A 14,156-nucleotide genomic window follows, 5' to 3' on the forward strand; every position below is an offset into this window, starting at 1 on the left:
TTCGTAGGGTATTAACAATTAATTAATTAGTTCTATCGCTTTTGGTTTTCAACTTACTCCTGAACTTCCGAATTTTGTATAAATTAATTAATTAATTATAATTAATAATGTATCTGGAAATGACAATATTACTGCAGCATCAGTACAGCTTTGCCTTGTATTGGAAATTGGAAGCAAGAAAAAGTAAAATATTTGCCTAAAATAAAAAAAATCTACAAGGTTTAGTCATTTGCGTTCCGATGAGAGGTTCTAAGCAGCTATGACATTCTGTCCGCAGTCAGTCAGGGCTTAGATCGGGTTAGAGATGTTCAGCACGTTACTAGTAAACTAAAGGCTGCATACAGTAACCTACATTTATGGTAATAGGCATTTTCTTTCCCAAGGCTCTAACAAGCTTTATTACATTTCTAAAGAAACTTCCGCTGACTTTTTCAGAGCGCTATCTGGAACTGGAGAAACCAGCAGTATGTTTGACGATACGTCAGCGAGACAAAGTCAAGACGCGACGCAGGAGAAATCCAAACATAAAATAAAATAATAAATAAAAATAAAAATAAAATTATAAATTAAAATAAAATTTGATTTCGAACCGATGTTAATAACTTAAATGTTCGCAGGTGGGGCTTACTCTTAGGGCTTACCGTACCGCAACATCTAAAAGAGAATTTCAAAGGATCTTTTTGATATCAAACTGATTCTGTGTCGGGTCTGGTGTTGAAAATAAAATTAAAAAATTACCTCACTGATGAGCAAATAGCTCAGTAGCAAGATTTCATTTTTATTTTTCTGTGCAGTTGCCATTCTCCCCTTTAATAATTCCATATTATTTTCTGTCTTAAATTATTAAAGGGCTTATCTACCTGCTTAACTTAGTATCCTAAGCAAAATTCTGAGCTTTAGCAGGACCTGAGCCGCCTTGTTTATGATTTGGAATTATTGGGTTGCAACAAAAAATTGCTTTTTGTATCAGTATTCCACCAAACAAATATCGATTCTGCATCTAGGTGCTGTATAAATTGTAGTGCTCTAAAGAAATCATCAGCACGATGCGTAAAACATCAACTCATACAAAATTGGCTGTATGTCGAATTTTACATAAATTTTATTTAAGAAATAATTTACTTCATTGAAAATGAACAAATCAATTAGACGACAATGTTTATAAAGTATTGATTTCGTTGATATAAACTAAAACCGACCAAACGAAATCCTTTATCCAGAAAACTCGCGACATTAAGGAATCATCAATTTCTTGACACGTTACTATACTAAAGACAGCATACAGCCGGAAACCTAATGGAAACATCAATCATGAATTAGATCCCAAAAATGTGACCCCGCGTGTGACAAAATAATGATGTACCTCGGTAATGATTAAATCCTGTGGGCGAGAGAAAAAAACCAATTCAATACGTGACTAGCAGACGGGATAAGTCGATACAGGACTCTGTATTGATGGGTTATTTTCATGTCACAATCTGCCGCTACGTGACTCCAAAGTAAAAGCAAAAATACTTGCATAGCGCGCAAAGGAAAAGAAATTTTGTCGAAGGTTTGTTTTGCCTTAGAGATGGGACGGAGATTGTTGAGAATATCAAGTGTTTTTCGTTACCATAGAGATAAATTCAACAACATCAAAATTCGTTTTTTTTAATACCGTGCTGGTTGGTTGAATCAAATTGGAACAGGGTATTTCATTTTTTAAAAGTAGTTCACACAATGAATGAACTAATTATGTAAAATAAATGAGACAATAATAAATCAGTGGCAGATTTCATATTCCCGAAATTAGTAGGCACATAAACATCTGACATAAAATATTTTTGAGATTAAGTTTTGAAATTGAAATGTTTCAGTAATTTTGGCATGGCATGCTATTCTAAAATTATAAATGTCAAACTTTGGTTAGTGTTAAAAAGTCTTGAAAGTGGTGTTCTGGATGCATTTGCAAAGTACGCTGTTTCGCAAGCGAATTTTATTTATTTTAGAGTTGAAATAGAAATTAGACGTCAATATTTTAACCGCGTGTTCTGTGTCCCAAAATAAGGATAAAAAATCATATAAACTAAGGTCCAAAAGTCTTAATTTTTAACATGCAGGGTGTTAAATTTGAAGAGGCAATTTTTTGTAAATATTTTCAAAACACGTAAATATTTTGAAATAAAATTTGATACAGTTACTAAACTTTTTAGTCTCAATTTAACGAACTAAAACTTAGTATTGGATTGTCTTGAGGGGTGGGTAACACAGGAGAGGGGATTTGATTGTCGAATTTTCGTAATTTGGAGTGCGGAATTTGAAAATCTGAAGTTTTCTACATAAATAAGGTTCCCTTGTCGCACTTCGCCAGAACACACCATTTTCAAAAATATGCTTTTGAAAATTTAATTACAAATTGTTTTTTTATTTCAATGTTTACAATCGAGGTGCATAATCTTGGTAAGCCTTGAAAGTTAATGACGCGTTTCATTTGTTTGTGCTGCTGAGTAAATAAAAATGAAATGTCATTTATTCGACAGCATTCAATTTTGTTCATTGTTGGTAAAAAATAGTTTTAACTTGGATTGTTCTTATAAATCCTTTTATTAACGAAAGACAAGTCAAACTATGAACTGTAAACATAATTATTCTAATGAAAATTGTAAACTTTACATTTTAAAGAAAAATCCAAGTAAAACCTATTTTTTACCAACAATGAACAAAATTGAAAGCTGTCGAATAATTGAAAGCTGAAATTTCATATTTCAGTTTTTTTTTGCTCTAGAAGAATCAAGGAGTTTGAAAAAATGTTGTATATTTCATTCATTTTAAGTATCTGAAATTTGAATTAATTCGATAAAGTTGTTGTTGTATAATTTGCCTATTGTTGGCTTTACGGGCCCAATAAATTAAAAGTAAAAGTTCAAATCAAAGTTCTGATTGCACAGTACTAACATAATAATAAATATGATCAATGGCTTTACTGCCAGTGTTATTAATAAATGTTAAAATTTTAATTCTCATGAGGATTCTAAATCTACAATGATGGCGAACAAGACTACTGATCATCGTCATCACTTTAAACAGACAATTGTACCATTTTTATATTATTAATTAATTTAATTTATATTAAACTAAATAATTTGTTTTTAATACTTTGCGTATTATTTAAATCAAGCTGAGAATTGCTATCTGATAAAGATATAAGGTGTCGGAAATAAAAGTTTATTGTATGTCAAATTGTTTTATCTAGCAAGAGAAGCAAACAACCAAAAATATGTAGATTTAGCGTTACTTAAGGGACACACATTTTTCATCTAAACCTATGTTGTGATATCAGAATTGTTGTATGTTCTCAACGATTCTATATTTATAATTCTAAGACAACGTTGCGCAAGAAAGTTTCTTTAATATCTTATTTAACATAATTAATATCCCCTTCTTTATCAACAATATTCGTCAGTAACGATGATAACGATGCTTCTCCATATATCGTATATGTTTTCTGCAACACTCACACAAATTGTTAAAAGGTTTAAAAAGATAATGTTTCCATTTATTAGCATGCAATATTGTTAATTCAATGACAGTAAACTCTGGAATGTCATAACCTTGGAATTCTACACAAGTTCATCTCCACTCTTTCTAAAGTCAATTAGAAGAATATGCCTATATTATCTAAGTAACATTTTGCTTATCTTGCACTCTTGTGACTCTTGTGACCGTTAAACTTTTCAACTAAATTTACACGAGGATGTTTGACTTACTCGATTTCAAATTCATAAATCCCAAAAGAAATATCTTCACCTTTGTCATCCTGAATCTAATATTATGTCGGATTTGTAAGCGTGACTTTTTTGGTGGTAAAAATTTCAGTCAACCAGTTTGGAACCTTTATCAAAAATACCTCGGTCCTTTAATTAGCACTTTGTAGTTCCATGATAAGATTTATTGTTTTTTATTTATTTGGTGAATGAAAGTAATGTGATAGCGGCGTAACTACAGGTAGTTTCTTGGAATGATAAATATGATAATAATTATACACGATTATAATTATGTACATAGTAAGATAATTAACATATTAATTATTCTAAGACCAAGTTAATAAAAAGTAGTATAGAAGTAGGAATAATATGAAAATAAGAAAATTGTAATAAATATTATAATTTAAAAAAAAAAACAACTTCACTTGTAAATTTTACTCATCATGTTCTGAGTAGTCAGATGAACAATTAGCGTTGAAATCCAGAAAAATAATAAGGGGCTCTACAATGTTTTCTTGAATGTTATCACCTTCACATTCTTTCTTCTATGTTAATAAAATTTTCGATGCACGTACTTCATTTTTCACAATCAACTGTCTCGCTAGAGGGTTTTAACGTCCCCCCATTTTAAAAGTGGTCTAATGTCTTGCTAAAAACACTTTTACTTGCACCCATACTAATAAATTCGGTGGAGTTTAATTCACAGTATGACGAAATGCGAATATTTTGTCAACAACAAATTTGTTACAAAGAAGTTAATTCAAATTTACAATTTGCAGTAGCACCTTTTTCATCTTTCTAAAATTGCTTCTTACTTAAAGTAAGTCAATGAATGATGTCATTTTTTTCCAAAAAGATTTATTTTATTGAGTGACTCCCAAGCAACTATAATTCTAATTTGCATCACTGAGGCACAGGTAGGTCAACTACCTGTCCATCTACCTGCCACTCCCGGTGCCCTTGACAATGATTATAGGTATAATACTACGCCTACGGAACGCGGCCACTTAGTGTTACAATTCAGTAATGACATAAAAGTCTCAGCCATTAAGAAACAGAGCATAGTCTAAAATTCAACATTCCAACATCTAAACGATTAAATTAACATTTCAATTGCTTCAAAGTTTCAGCAAAATCATCTCACATGGAGGTTTCGTTACCGTGTGTAAATGTTCCGGGGCGTTTAGAAGACGAGAGTAAATACCATCCATTTCCCTTTACTAGAATGTCCAGTTAATCTGTTTGCAGAGTTTATGGGTCTCGAACTTTTAGCTAAAGTGTAATTTGTGTACTTTTGTGTCAAGTTAAGCAAAAAAGTGTGTGCAATCAACACGGGAAGTCTACCTGTGCCTAGTAGACCGACCGTACTGAAACGGACTATCCTAGTTTCCGTGTTCGTCACACAATCTACGATTACACGCCGATAACTCCTTTACCCAAACAATTTAACTGCACGGAACTTATAAAGTCATTTTGCGCGTTGTTTTGAAATAACAAATTTAAACAAGCGTCCGGATAAACTGTCCCAAACTAATATTAAATTAATGTTAGTTCCGGACAGTTGAATAAATTCGTGATTATTTCGAACGCCGCGTTATTTGTGGTAAATCAATTAGCAAAATTCTGATAGGATGTGTCCGTTCCCTTAATTTGGCTAATCAGCTTGAAACTAACTTTTCGATCAACTCATGCTTCGACCGCGTTTGGTACGCGGAATCAGTTCAGATCCGAAGGTTTCCCTTTCCAAATTCGAACACAGTTTAATTATTGAGGGAGACTCTTTTTAATCGCAAAGTTTGGGGGTTTATATCAATTTGTTTGCATAGATATACCGGGCGTCTTTAAATTCTACGATTTCACTTTCTCTTCGTCTTTTTGAAACTAGTTTCGAAACCTATCAAAATATGAAAATAACAATTTATAAATTTGCTGAACTTTATACGTTCATTTGAAAAATGTAGGATTTATTTTAATTTGTCCAATTTTTGAGCAAAGTTTTTTTTACTACTATGAAATATTGGCCCTTTATTAGTCGGCGTATATTTTTATCTTTTAAGTATTTATAAAAAAACAGAAAAAGCACATAGAATTTTTTAAATGCAAATAATCCAAAAACCAATAGTTAGACGGTCTTTCTATGAAGAGTTGAAAATTCTTTCAGATTTCGTCATGAGCAACCAGAACTCGACAGATAAAAAAAATATGATTAGATTTATCAAAATAATATGCTAAAACTAGCGCCCTCTAGCAGCAGCATCCAAATAAGTTTCAAATTCATAATTGTCACGCCAAAAAATCTAAAATTACTTATTTTTTATTATTTTATAAAAACCTCAATCAATTCTTCAGAGTTTAACTGAAACTTTCAATTCAGTTCAGTTTCAGTTTCAGTGAAGTTCTGAAGAAGTCAACTGAATGATTCGCGAAACGTCAGCAAGTTCGATTCATCAGCAACCGACGCAGGAGGAATACAAAAGTGGAAGTTTCTTTGAAAAGTTATACCAAAACCTTTATAAATTTTATTTTTGGTTGTTTTTCAGCGCTTTCGCTTTTCATCGCTAGCAAATAATTTAATCGCTTTTCATAAAAGTGCCACATTTTTTTAGAAGGTACGTATAAGTTTAGTTTTACTAAATTAGTATTTATTATATTAATTTTATTGCACAAAGTTTACGTACGCGCGTGACCAACCCGGACATTAAGTGGGATTAAACGGAATTTACCATTTTATTACTCTGCACTTTTCTGAAATAGCCTATTTCATATGATTTCGGTTAATAAATGAATTTACAATTTACAAAGTTAAAAAAAATAAACTTACATTGCGAGCAATTCACGTGGCAGAGCAAAACGGCAACATCCGAAAAAGCATCCGTTGTTTTTTAGAAAACGAGAAGCGGCAAGCGAGCCGTTATCGTCGGGATTCACTGATGTGAAGTATTTTGACGGTAATTTCGTCTTTGTTATTAAATTATCTGGCAACTTTTCCTTTGCAAAGTTCACTTTATCTGCGTTTTCCGGTTGACTTGATCGAACTTGGAAGCGACGCGTAGCTCGCAAACGGAGAGTCATTTTCTGTATATAAGCTTTGCCGCTCTCTGATGTTAACCTTTAACAGGTGACAAAATTTGGTTTACGGGTAATATTTCTTACCGAAGGGCGTAGGAATTGAAATATTAAGGTTGCTTTTTTATATTCCGACTTAGATAGGCCAACATGTAATGTAATAAATTACCAATAGAATGGTAGACAAACATACCCATTCACAGTCAGGTCGCAGATTTGTATAATACATTACAAAATAAAATAATAATAAATTAATAATGCATTACAAAATAAAATAAAGAGTTCTTATAAATTACATTTTCTACTACTTACTCTAAAATACTGAATTACAATATTAATAATAATAATAACTAGATTTTCGTGGATTGATGACCATATTACATATTACAGTATAAAGATACAGATGCTGAAGAGACCTCGCCAATTTTTTTTTGCTAACCTTGTCAAATACAATACCCAAATCACGCATCTCCAAAGACACAGGAATGCAAAGCAATCATTGTGTTTGATGATGTCCAGAAATAATTTATCTTTTAGTCATGCGAAAATAATAAATGAGGGAGTATAATGTAATGTATAAATCGAAAATGAAAATAAAAAAAATTATTGAATTGAAGTACTCCTGACGAAGGAATAAAAATTTTGGACTTACGGTGTCTATATTTACCGAAGAGTTGCCTGGCTGTAGAGATAAAATTCTACTAAAATCAATAAACCATTCCAAAGTCTGCACATTTACGCAGTAATATTTCGTGATCCATTTGGTCAAACGCACTCTTTAGATCTGTGGATACAACATCGACCTGTCGACTTTTGTCCAAAACTTCTGAGATATAATCGAATAGAATATAATAGATTAGTAGTGGTGGATCTGTTTTCCATGAAGCCATGGTGATGTATGGATATGAAATGGCCGACATGGCAATATATTGAGTTATGAAGAATAATTTCCAGAAATTTTCCGAAATTGCACAAAATTGTAATCGGTTATTCGCCTTCAGAATCAGACTTATTTTAGTTTTTTCCATGTTTATGATGTTTATGGGGAAAGTTTTCTATTTAAAATATGATTGAATATAATCAGAAGCGCCTCAACAATTGTATTTATGCAATTTTTTACAATGAAACTGGGGATATTGTCTGCCTTCGGCAGTAATTTTGGGTTTTAATGTGAACGTGAACATTATTCAAAGACTTATTTGGAACAGTGTTATTAAAACCAGACTGCGAAAATACACTTGAAAAAACTCTACAAAACAGTCAACTATTGCTTTAGCTGTGCGCTGACAGAAAAGGAGACAAGCGAATCAGAGCAAAATGATAAAAACAACATATTGACATTTTTTATGGATTGCTCCTACATCATTTACTATGATTATTATTATTACAAAGAATAAAGTGCAGAGGAAAACCTATTATGCACATTGATAGTAACATAATACATATAATAAATATTTAGCTATTGCTGTGAAACAATACACTGTCCAAGCGACGTTTAAATACAGACAAGTTCAGCGCACACACAACATCTGGGAGTAAACTGTTCCAATAATCGAAAGTCCTGTTACTTATAAAATGCTGGCGATGTGAAGTCCTGAATTGTTCCTTCCTTATTTTAAATGGATGACCACGTAGGCGCTCATCATTGCTTAAGACCACAATTGGCACGTCAGATGGAAATTGGTCATGCGCAAACCTATACATTTGAATGAGATCCCCTCGCAGCCGACGCTGATTTAATGTTGGCAGACTAAGTATTTCGAGACGGTCATCGTATGGTGTATGTCTAAGCTGAAGTGGCCAGAGCGTAGCGGCTCGTTGCACTGTTTCCAGAACATCACAGTTACGCAATAGTCATGGGTTCCTGACTGGATGGGGCGAATGTAAGTGGTGAAAAGCCTGCAAGCGATGCGAGGACTAGGATTTTTAAAAGTCTTTTTTAACAAAAATAACGCGCAGTTTGCTTTCTTTGCAATATTTGATACATGTACAAACCACGCAAGATCATTAGTTACTGTCACACCTAGGTCCATCTGAGAATCGACACTTGACACAAAGTTTCCATTGATATAATAATTCAAACCGGGATTGTTCTTGCCACCATGCAGCAGCAGCATAATTTTTGAACATTCAGCGGCAATAGCCAGGTTGAACACCATTTGGAAATAATATTCAAGTCTCTCTGCAATACGTCCGCATGTGTTGAAGGATTTCCAAATAATTTAGTGTCATCAGCATAAGCGCTCATATGAGAATCAATGCTGGAGAGCAAATCCATTGTATACACTAAGAATAGCACTGGTCCCAGCACCGATCCCTGGGGACCACCACTAGGCACGTTTTGTGGCAGTGAAAAAGTGTTACCAATTCGAACTCTGAACGACCAGTGGCTTAAGAACGCCGCTATCCACTCCAGCAGTTTACCCCCCACTCCAACCTTTTCTAGTTTGAACAACAATCGTCGATGTGGCACTTTGTCGAAGGCTTTGCTGAAGACGAGGTAAATAATATCCACCGGATCACCTGAGTCAAGAGAGTGGTTCAAGCATGTCAATGTATTTGATATGACAGATCTGCCGGGCACAAAGCCATGCTGCGATGTAGGTATAATATGGCAGTCGATCAAAAACGGTAACAGCTGATTTACTATAAGGCGTTCAAGAACCTTATGTATAATACACACTAGGCTGATAGGTCGGTAATTTGAAACATCGAGTTTAACACCCTTTTTATAAATCGGTGTTACATTTGCGGATAACCAGTGGGTTGGGAGTGTGGCAGAGTCCAAAGATTTTCTCAAAATAATATAAATAGGCTCTGCAAGCACAGGGGCACACGCTTTTAAGATTTTACTGGAAATTCCATCAAGTCCGGGAGCAGAATATACTTTTAACTCGGAAAGAGTTTTTTTTACGTCCTCTTGGTCAAAGTGAATGTCTTCTAACAAATCTGAATTTATAGGACCCTCATAGTGAGAGGGTAGATTAGCTGGTTCATCAGCAAGGACACTAGCAAAATATGAAGCAAATTCAATTGAAATGAACTCCTGGTTATAGGAGACTTCTCCCGAGGTATCTCTAATGACAGGAAGGGATACCTTAGACGATACGTCTGAAATAAGAATAAAACGCTTTGGCCCGATTGAGGAGGTCATTTTTGAATGCTGACTTCGCCTCTCTAATCAAGTATAAACTATTAGAAACTCTTCTGTACAAAGCACAATCGGAAGCAGAGCCAAAGGCCTTAAATCTATGCCACAGAGCTCTCTTATGTTTTATTTGTTTGAACAGATGTCCAGTTAACCAAGGTTTCTCAGAATTGAACTTCACAAAATGATTTTTGGAGCTTGTGCCTATGTAATAATCGAGAGTAGACAGAAAATATGTCCACGCATCATTAACGTCGTTATCAGGAAAGTTCCATGTATGGTGGGAAAGGTCTGCAGCTAATCTTGCATAATTTGTCCAGCATAACATTTTGCGATTATTGACCTGCTTGGGATAACAATAAGGCTTGAATACAAAACTCAATAACGACATGATCAGATTTGTCAATTGGGGAATCAAGTTCCAATTTGTCAAGTAAATTGAGATCCGGAGTAATTACAAGATCAAGAGTTGACGGAGCGTCGTTCTCTCGGAAGCGTGTGTGTTCTTCAACAAGTTGACTAAGATTACAATCTGACAAAAAATCTAGGAATATGTATTCCATGGAAGTGAGGACAAAGTCGTCTAAAGTAACAGGCCAGGATTGTTAACTGCTTTTCACCTCTTTCGTGTCTGTCCTTCAGTTTCTTCCTTTTCTGCGTCAAATATCTTAATATTCCTAAACGGTAAAGTAAGAAGCTTGTTTTTCTGTTTTAGGATTTTTTTAACCACTTCAGGATTTCCAACTACGACCTTTAGCGGTCGGATTCTAGAGCTTTCCCCATCAGGACGAAGGTCTCCCAACCGAATCACTGAGACATTTAGAAATTCATTCGTTATCTGATGTATAATCTCCGTTGCCGATTGCTTATCTTGATCTGGATCAGACTCGGGAAGTTTTGAGATGATAATATTGCCAGAGCGTTTAAGGCGCTCATATGTTTCAGATAAGATCCCCTCCTGTAAGTCAAGGGTGGGAGGAGAAATAGTTGAATTAGCGATCGCAACGTCGAGAGCCACTATGTGACTGTCGAAGGTTGTTTCCATTCTCTCCAACCTCATACTCAGCTCATCCAACTGTCTATCTCTTGCCTCAAGTTTTTTACCTAGTTGATCAAGCTTGTCCTCCTGCTTGCTGCATTGACCGAAGAGTATTCTAAAATTTTTTAGTTTGCTGCGCGTCATTCAAGAAGCTGCCTCCTTCGACAGCCCCACACAGTCGGCATGCAAGTCCCAGTCACAACCACTGCACTTAACACTGGGCCTTTGAGAAGACAGCGATGTATTGCACTCCTTACAGGACATCGCTATATATATATATATATATATATATATATATATATATATATATATATAACCACCTCGGAGCTTAACTGAAGGAGCCAAAAGATAATTGCTGAAACGTCACCAAATTCGATTCATCAACGACCGTGGTATTAAGGAGTTCGAATATATTTTTTTTAATTATTATTTTTATTATTATGACAATAATGTACAACTTTTATATATTGTAAAGCTGGCATCGCTGCCTACACATTAAAACGACTAGCAAGCCACAAGCCCTCAGTACTGTCTGACACGCAACAGCGAATGTATCGCCCGTGCCAAAGTCCAAATCAAACCGAGAGTTGAAAAAGTAATTAGTGGTTTTTGTGCTCCACAGGAAAAAGTTTGCAATCCACTTACATTACAACATAAAGTTTGGTCCATTGACCCAATACAGTTTGCTATTCAAAGTGAAAACAGTGGTCAAGTTAACAGGCAAATTAAAAAAGACCGGCAGTCGCCTAGGATCAAAAAGGCGGCATCGCAAATCCTGTGAGTCGGTTCCAATTCACTATCCAGATGTTCCTTGGTCTCATTGAAGGCGGTTCCGCGGATGTTATTCGTTCAATTAAACAATCGAACGCTCTTTCGAGAATTACAAAATTGCGTGCCGAAGTTATGCGAGGGTTACAATAACAATCGACTTTTAATACACATTCACGTGAATGCTTTGTTTTCTATCGAAACTGTTCAAAAGGAAAGTGCTTCAAAATTAAGCGATTTGACTCACTGCGTTTCTAAACATTTGCGATCTTTACAGCAACTAAAAGAACTCAGTGAGCATTGAGATAAAATAATTATTCATTTAATCAGTATAAAATTAGACAAAACCACTACTAGAGAGTGGGAGCAATACAAAAATATTAACAAGGTTAGGAAAATTTAAAAATATTTTTAAGGGGACATGCTCAAAATGATAGAAGCAAATAATTCTGACAAATGTCAACAGAGCGTGAACAAAAATTTCAAATCCAAAGATCAATGCAATACTCGCAGTTTTTATGCTGCAAATCTCAAATGCGTCTATTGTAAAGGTGATAATTTAATTTACAAATATCCGTTAAGTTTCGATGAACGAAATAATGTATTTTGTGAAAAAGGTTTCTTTATGCTCTAATTGTCTCTAAAGTGGTCATTTCGGAAAAACTTGCAAATTGGGTTCTTGCTGACGTTGTAATTGGCGGTACAACACGCGTTCGAAAATTCTGAAAATTCCAGTGTCTCGTCTCGTCTCGTCTCGTCGTTGTTAGAAAGGTGAAATTTTGCTTTCTACAGCCAGCGTATAAATTTTTGATCAATTTGAAAATGTTCACGTCATACGCGCTATACTAGATTGTGGTAGCCAATTGAGTTTTATTTCAGCTAATCTTGTAGACCGTCTACAGCTAGAGAAATCTCAAAGTACTGTCACAGTCTCAGGCCTAAATAATTCGACATCAATTTTGTTACACAAATGTCATGTTTTTATTCGTTCACCGAACGGGCACTCCAGTTTAAATCTTTTGTGCTTTATTTTACCTGAAATTAAATAAAGAAAATAGACAAGTCTGCCTTGGATATTCTAAGAAACATTTATCTTGCTCATCCCAATTTCCATACACCTGGGAAAATTCGATTATTTCATATGTTCTGGAAAATTCTCTGTGTAGGTAGGGTAGAATCGATTTACGAATAAACCTAACTTATAAAAAACACGATTAGGTTGGATTGTGTCCGGCCCAAGAGGCAAAACAAATTCCAAAGGTACAAAATGTCATTTTAGTTCTAACCTCCTCGACTTACAACATCAATTTTGCCAATTTTCGAAATTGAAGGAGATCTCGCTAATCAAACCAATGTCCGGAGAAGAGCGTGCTTGCGAGGAACATTTCATGCAGAACACGGTACGATGATGAGATGAAAATAACCGGTTTGTGGTTTCATTACCTCTAAAGCAAGCAGTTGATTACTTGGATGACTCCGTTGAGAAGGCGGAAAAACGATTTCTATTTCTTGAAAAAGACTTCAGAGTGATGCTAAAGTAAAACTTCAATACGTTTCTTTTTTGCGGGAATATCAAAATTTGGGCCACATGTCTTTTAGTGAAAATCCATATTCTCTTAAAGACAGAGCTTATTACGTGCCACATCACGGCGTTCTAAATTCCAATGACCTAACCACTACAGTTCCTACTTCAAATGGCATATCACTAAACGACATCCAGTTAGTAGATCCTACTATTCAAGATGATCTACTTTCTATCCTTTTTCGCTTCAGGTGCCACAAATATGTCATATCTGCGGACATCGCAAAGATGTATCTGCAAGTTCTAGTGAAACTTGCAAAAAATCTTAGCTGTTTGATGTTTATTTGAACTTGCAAATCAGTGCGAAAATGAATATCCTAAAATAATGCGTCATAACTTCTATGTCGACGATTTGCTAACAGGGTTGACACTATTGAAGATGGTTCACATATTTGTAAAAATTTAACACGAATTCTAAAAGGTGATTGTTTCGAATTGCGTAAATGGTGTTCCAACGGACCTATTATCTTAAGAGACTTAGACAATTTCGACATTTCCATAACCTGGGCAAAATTCATAAATTTAGACTTAAATCAAAACGCAAAGACTCTTGGTCTAATTTGGAATTGTGTTTTAGACAAACCAATGTGCAAAATTAATGCATGCAAAAGAAAAAATCCAGTTACAGTGTTATTTTGTAGCAAATTAGTCGAATTTTCAATCCGATAATTCAAAAATTGTGGCTGCAAAAACTAAATTGGGACGAATCTATCTTACGCAGCATATACAAAACAAAATTTAGAAGCGAGCTTTCAAATTTAAACAATCGTGAAGATTTGCTTTATGAAACGACCAAATCGTGGCTGCGTT

This window comes from Cylas formicarius, unplaced genomic scaffold (genome assembly GCF_029955315.1).
Source record: "Cylas formicarius isolate icCylForm1 unplaced genomic scaffold, icCylForm1.1 PGA_scaffold_10__41_contigs__length_53128322, whole genome shotgun sequence".
Classification (NCBI taxonomy): Eukaryota; Metazoa; Arthropoda; class Insecta; order Coleoptera; family Brentidae; genus Cylas; species Cylas formicarius.